Source organism: Macrobrachium rosenbergii, chromosome 51, assembly GCF_040412425.1.
Source record: "Macrobrachium rosenbergii isolate ZJJX-2024 chromosome 51, ASM4041242v1, whole genome shotgun sequence".
NCBI lineage: Eukaryota > Metazoa > Arthropoda > Malacostraca > Decapoda > Palaemonidae > Macrobrachium > Macrobrachium rosenbergii.
Genome location: NC_089791.1, coordinates 38,014,883 through 38,022,382, shown reverse-complemented (window position 1 = coordinate 38,022,382; position 7,500 = coordinate 38,014,883). Strand labels below are relative to the sequence as shown.

Below are 7,500 nucleotides of genomic sequence, written 5' to 3'. Positions count from 1 at the left end.
ATTTGTCTTTGAAGTAAGTCTCTGAGTTTTTATTTTATGCAAATATTTCCTTTGAAGTAATAATATACATGCTCTAATTCCATGAAAATACTCGAGTTATATTTTGTTCCCAACTTCGTGTTTATCCCATTTCATCTCACGGTAATAATTTAATGGCTTTTCTCATTGGGATCCATACTTGAATGCACTAATAAGTAATCCACCAAGCTTTTTACACCTGATTTGAATGTTGACCCCATTCACCGTAAGACTGTATGATAAAAGGGCTGTGTACGAGAGCGCCGCTACCTATACCTGTAAGAAGAACCGAACACATTACTTCACGCATCCATAATGGCAATCTTGTTGGTAATCAGTCTCGGAAGTCACCGCTAACTGGATTAGTGTGATATCAAACCAAGCCAATTCCCACATACATGTAGCATGCATCCAGGACGAGTAAATTGGAGCAAATATTACAACACATTGAGGAAGAACAACAGCTATATCAATCCGTGGTCGAACAACACCTTGAGCTTTTGGATAGTGGCATGGGCACTGAAATCTGTGAAGCAAAATTAAAGAAGAAGGTCTTGGAAGCAGTGCTTTAGGAAACAGTATCTTCCTGCCAAGACAGCGCGCCTGGTTCGGTCAGACAGGGCCGAAGACCACCGACCCAGTGAGTGACACTGCAGGCAATGCCAGTGCCACCATTGTCAGACATTCCCAGGGCCCTGGCCCTCAGTGAAAAAAATAGAACCTCTGCGGTGAAACTACAGAAGCTTATCCCACTCATGCTCACAGCGAAAGTAGGGGAGGTGACCCAGTCCTGGTCCGTATTTAAGGTTATTGTGCATGACTACAGATGTCCTGGATGTAGTGCAATTAAAGCATCTACCAGTACGCGTCATAGCTCATGAAAAACAGGTGGCAGAAAGCCTAGCCATCAGAGCCGGTACTGGCAAAGTGGCTATCACTTTATCAAAGACGAGCCCAGTGGAAAACGACAGACTTCGAGCGCACTTGGAGAGGTAATTCCGCAACAGATAGTTCAGCACCTTGATATCTTAACTAATGCTGTCATTGACCACACTCTTGAATGTAGAATTGTTCTTATATACAAGTCACAGGAGACCATGAATGAACTTGTATAACATGGGTGAAACCTGAAGTCAAGCACTGTATACAATCCGGGTTGTATATATATATATATATATATATATATACATATATATATTATTATATATATATATATATATATATATATATATATATATATATACATACATATAAACGCACACATATATACAGGTTCATAATAGCAGTTTATGCCTCCTTTAGAATGAAACGCATATACACTACTGTTGTCGAAGGTCTCCAATACAGCCTACTTGAAAAGTCTGAACTTTTCAAATCATGATGCCTGTGAAAGAAAGAGTGTGTGGTGGGAGGAAGTGGGGGGGCCGATGAATTATCGTAACGTTTTCTCTTTAAAGCTATCCACCCCTGAAGTTCCTGTAATGAAAAAACTTTTTGCATTGGGTACCGAGGCTTGTGAAAGTCAAGAAAATGGCAAAATAAAATTAGAACGTTTATGGTACTGACAGTTTTTTTTTTTAAACTGCTCTTTTAAAACTAGCGCGCTGGAAAGAAAGGAAATGCAACGGAGTCTTTAATGTCACCAATAACTGTCAGGAATATTTGACTGTCCTTTCAAACCGGTATGTTAGTTGTGAAGTGAGCTTTAAGTTTATATGCACAATTTGCATTTATTGTTGATGATAAAATCACGAAAGCGGAACATCTGTCATAACGGGAAAAGAGACGCACAGACTGTCAGAGAGAATCACATTGACTTCCTGGATTACATTAATGCGTCAGTCACAAAGATCAATCGTCCCCTTTGTCTACGGACACCATTCTGGTTATCAAAGTCAGAGACTACATGATACTCAGTAAGGAATGAATTCCTAGGAAACCTTTATCGTTTCGACTGGGGCTGGTAGCTGAACTGCTAAATATCTTTATTTCCACTCTTCCTGTATACTAACCTCAACTGTTGATGGAGTTGATTTTAAAATTTTAGATGAATTATGGGCATTGAGCCCCGATCTTTTTCCGAGATGAGTCTTACATTTTAAGACCTGATGATCGTTATATGTTATAAGCTTCATCTCCATGCAATAACCTGCACTTTTCTCACAAATATGAAGCAATCGAATACTCACAACATTATTTCCATTCTTAATTCCAAAACTTACCTTTGTCTGCAGAAGTGTCGGTTTCCTTCATGCTTCATCAAGGGAGATTATGCGCCTTGCCACACTATGGCCCCTTCTGAAAGAAAAAAAGATTGCCAAATTTAAGACACTGAGCCCTGAAGAGCTTCTCTATTTCAAATAGTGGCAAATAGAGTTCGTCAGACATATACAGGCAATAAGCAAGAAATGACTGCAAGTGAAAGAGAAAGGGAAAATTACTCCTTCCAATTAAAGTTATAAACATGTAAAACAGGATTTTATAAACGGGGTTCTTTGCCTCAATGCAAAACATCCACTGTGGAAAAAGTGCATCACCTGAGCGTTTTATTAAACACGTTAAAAAGGAATAGCGAAACGTAACATAAATAATTTAAAATGTAAAATAAAAGTGTATCGTGGAAATTAGGTCAACAAAGAATGGGAACATGTTACAATGTGCTTCTAAAACCAATATTACATTGTACTGAGGTTGATGTGCATTTCAAAATTCTACAGAACTTCACTAAAAGATAATTAATTTTATTGAACAGTCAAAATGATTTCGACATGATATCCCTAAAACTTGTTTTGTACATAACTTTGTAACGTAAATTTTCAACGCCATTTTATGAAATGAGGTTTTATTCTTTATGCAAATATTGCAATTCAACTGCTCACCCATTATTTAACTGAACTGCTTTATTCTCTTTTGCGTGGTGGCATTAAACTAAGAGATGAGTTATTTGCTTATTTAGAATTAATGTGGCGGCACAGACTAACTGCAATTACACGAATTCACTAATATCTTCAGCCCATTTATATTTAAAAAAAAAATGCAATTATGACCAAGCAAAACGGAGCGCTTTGGAAACCCGGTACGGTTTCGACCTCACTTTTCAGTTTCCATTTTTGTCAGGAGTTGAGATTAACGACCTCTGGTAAACTTCGAAGCTCACGTCTCCTTCTCAAGTTCACCCGAGTTTCTGTTTGAAATTCGGAAAATGTTGTTTTGCTCAAAGAAGCTCAGTGGCATAAGTCACTTTCCTTCCGCTGGGGCTTCTCATTTTCGACTCAATCAAAGGGCAAAAATTTTGCTCAAGTTATTCCTTGAGAGCTGAGGTTGACTGGTCGCCTATAATGTTATCCATTCTTTTGTTACCTTTCTGTAACAGTTGTGTAAAATTTTCTGTCTTTTTGGCTGAACAACTGATTGGCGAGGAAAGAGTTGGGTTCGATTCTTGACACGGAGGCGTACTAGGTATGGGAGCAGTCCGTAAGTAACCATATTACTTCTATCCTTCTTATATATATATATATATATATATATATATATATATATATATATATATATATATATATATATATATGTGTGTGTGTGTGTGTATACATATATACTATATACAGTATATGTGTATATATATACATACATACAAAGTCGTAGGTTTCAATCACAGCCAGGTTAGGAAGACTATATATGTTTATAATTCCACTTTTGGTTTTAATGGGTTATTTGTACCTTAATACTTGAAAGTACAATAACGTCATGTGTCTTACCAAGGTTAAACATTACATAATAGTACTTTCAAGTATTAAGCCATAAATAACCCATTAATATCTAAAAATTTTGTATGTACTTATAAGTCCTCCTACCTTGGTCAGAAATGAAACCTATGGCTCTGTGGTTTAGAAGTTGGGTGACAGTCACCTTATCCATTCAGCTACCGTTAAACGTATAAGGTGACATCGACTTTGCTGTACTTATTCTTGTCGAATACTTTATGTATTTAAAACATAAACTAATCCATCTCCATTACGCAAACTGACCACTAAATTTGTGATGCTTGGCTATATATTATACATTATTCTCTTTTCCGCAGAGATGTGCCTTAAAAACAGATTTGATATAGTAATAATACAGAACTGCTTTTATGCTTTTATGTTATATTTCATTTGCAGTATTTATGAAAAATGAGGGATATGGACAATAGACAACATAGTTTTCATACAAATTAATATTCCAATAATTGTGCAAGAGCGTATTTGTGAATTATCAGTAATTCAGATTCGAGTGTTTTATACTAAAATACTTTCCCTTATCAAAAACTTTATACGAAGTAGACATCAATTTAAAAATGATCAATAGATAATAAAATGATCTTTAGAGTTCAGCTGTTGAACGGAGGATTTTACTCTTATATCGAGTCCGATTGATACTCTATTTATTAAATAAACAAATAATGAAACATATGAACAAAGAAATAGATAAATAATTAGAGCCTGATACCTGACCGTTCCATTAATTGAATGGACACCCTAATTGGTACTCGGCAAATAATTGTAGCAACCACTCTTCAATTTTTCAAATACGACATAAAAATTATCATTTCAATTTTAACCAGCCATAGCTTTTTCAAATAATACTTACATTTTAGAGTCCATGTATGACGTTCGTTTAATAGATTTTTTTAGAAGTCATTTTTTTCATTTTTTTTTCTGTAGGGTACCATAATCAATTTACTGGTTCGTTAGTTATCTCCTTCCCGCCTCCAAGACCTCTTTTCGAGTTTTTTCCAAAAGATATTTGTTTTCTTTATGGGACGTAAACACGAAAGTAGTTAATATTAGGAGGGCTGAGAGAAAAAGAAAGATATGAGAGTGGTATATGTCCAAATCAGGAGCCAAGATTGTACTCAGAAGCGTTGTAAATACAAATGCATACGCACACACATACATATATGTATATATATACAAATATACATATATATATATATATATATATATATATATATATATATATATATATATATATATATTATATATATATATAAATATATATATATATATATATATATATATATATATATATATATAAATATATATATATATATATATATATATATATATATATATATATATATATATATATATATATATATATATATATATATAAATGTATATTTAGATGGGGACCTTAACAGTGAAGTGGCTTCCGTGAGAAATCGCCAGACTAGTCTCTACCACACTTATGCATTAAGTGCAGAAACTTCCACATCGTCGGCCGCTTCATATACCTACAAGGTAGAATCATCACCAAGGCATTGAACCCATTTACACCTATTGCTCTGCTAACTAGTATAACCATCTATCCAGAACTTTGTCGGTCTTCCTCACCTCCTTCCTACTATCACTTATGAATTGTCAATGTTTTTTCAACTTATTGTCCCCCATTCTCTCTCCATGACCGAACTGTCACAAAGTAATCTGAGCCAGCCCTTCACATCCGCTAACCTTTCACCTTCTACTGTACCTCCACATCTCTACAGTTCTTTGTTGGGAGAGTAGGTTCCGTTCTCAGCTAGCACTCTGCTGGCCGCGAGTTCGAATCTCCGAACGGCCAATGAAGAATAAGAGGAATTTACCTCTGGTGATAGAAATTCATTTCTCGTTATAATGTGGTTCGGATTCCACAATAAGCTGTAGGTCCCGTTGCTAGGTAACCAATTGGTTCTTAGCCACGTAAAATAAATCTAATCCTTCGGGCCAGCCCTAGGAGAGCTGTTAATCAGCTCAGTGGTCTGGTTAAACTAAGGTATACTTAACTTTTTCCACGTTTCTAGCCATTACTTTTCTGCTTACGTTGTACACGGTATGAAAAATGTTCACCTCAACAGCTTTAATCTTTTTAATCTTTTCTCTTTCATTCGCATATAACATTCGCGCTTCACTATCACGATGGAGAAGTTACTCAATAGTCGCATTGTACATCCCCAGCTTGACTCTTACAGTCACTCATTTTCCTCCCAATCTTTGCTCATACCTGCTATGCTTCCCTTGTCTGTGACTTACCTCGTCTTACCATCATCTGCGATATTCGTTTTAAAATACATATATGAATAAACCACTCCATTCTTTCAAATTTTACATTAGCATTCATTGCCTCGTCTTCCCGGTTGCTATAATCTTCATAATTTTAATCTTTCTTAGATTACTGCCAGCTCCCCCCCCCAGTGATAAAATCTTTCACTGGAACATTCTCAGTAATAACTCTTGACAATATCCCATTTAGTTGTTATGAAACATATTGGAAAACTCCTTAAAATGCATTTAACAAAAAGCAGATGCGATCACTGATATGATTCAATTTGATTGACGGAGTAAAAAAATCTTCAGAAGGACGAGGTCACAGAGTTCGAGATAATATTCAGTATTTCTCGAGTACTTTTATAATCCGAACGCTGACGCGTTGGAAAGAATACAGTAACAACTTTTTATTTCCTTCGTGTAAGGGACAAACAAATTTAACAGGATTTTTGAAACTGAATAAAAAGATACTTTTGCCAACGTCTCAGTGGAAGGAAAAATCACACAGAGCAGATAGCCCAAGCGAACTGACCCTGGAAAATGCCCTGTGAAATGTGTGGTCTCAGAGGAACGGAGCTTCGTGTTTGTCTCCTGGAATTTGGATGCTTACAACTCGCGAAGGAAAGTCTGCCACGTGGACAACGGGATCGTGCGATTTTGTGCATGTGGAATCTAGATGCTTACAACTCGCGAAGGAAAGGCTGCCGCGTGGACAACGGGATCGTGCGATTTTGTGCCTGTATTCTAAAACTCCAATAGGATAAGCTGACATAAATTACTGGCTCGAAATATTACTTTCTGCTAAAGTTTATTGTCATTACATTGCGTGCATTACTCAGAGAATGCGATTAGTTTAATGAAAAATTCAGTCTTTTGCCAGGCACAGGAGATAAGTAGAGTCAAAGCTGTTTGTCTAACATCTCACGCTTGCGTTTCACTTAAATAATTACTAGACTTGACCCGAATTAATTAAGATTATAGGATGGTGATCTTGAAAAGATGCTAAAAGAAAGGCGTTGAAAATAAACCAGAATAATTCAAGTGGTAATGTAAAGGAAAATAATGCGAGGATTGTACATGACCTACTTTCAAGAAAGCTTAAGATGTTGCTTGGGCTCTTTACTTAAGAGGGATACTTGCAAAAACGAGAGTTAAACACTGGATTTCTACTTGTAACGAGTTAATCTAAAATGGCACACTTCTTTTAAGCATACGTCACTGGCGATTTTTCTTTTATGCTTAAATAGAATCTAATAAAAAAAAATCATGTATTATATACCGAATCATCCTTCAAATTAATACAGAGAACATATTAATTGAAAGTTTCAATGTTAAATATCTGAAAAGAGCCAGTTTTTCAAACAAGTAAGAAAAAAATACATTTGTTTGCATTAAATTTTGCGTACGCAGATTGATTGCT

The 7,500-nt window shown here is 35.7% G+C and overlaps 1 long non-coding RNA gene across 2 annotated transcripts in view; it reads right to left on the bottom strand.

The window, feature by feature from the left end:
- The window catches only part of LOC136833327 (uncharacterized), a 326,360-nt gene that overhangs the window by 295,739 nt on the left and 23,121 nt on the right, over positions 1–7,500 (bottom strand). For both annotated transcript variants that reach the window (XR_010851431.1, XR_010851430.1), the window contains exon 4: positions 2,241–2,316. This is a non-coding gene — a long non-coding RNA (uncharacterized lncRNA). The remainder of the gene's footprint in view (positions 1–2,240; positions 2,317–7,500) is intronic.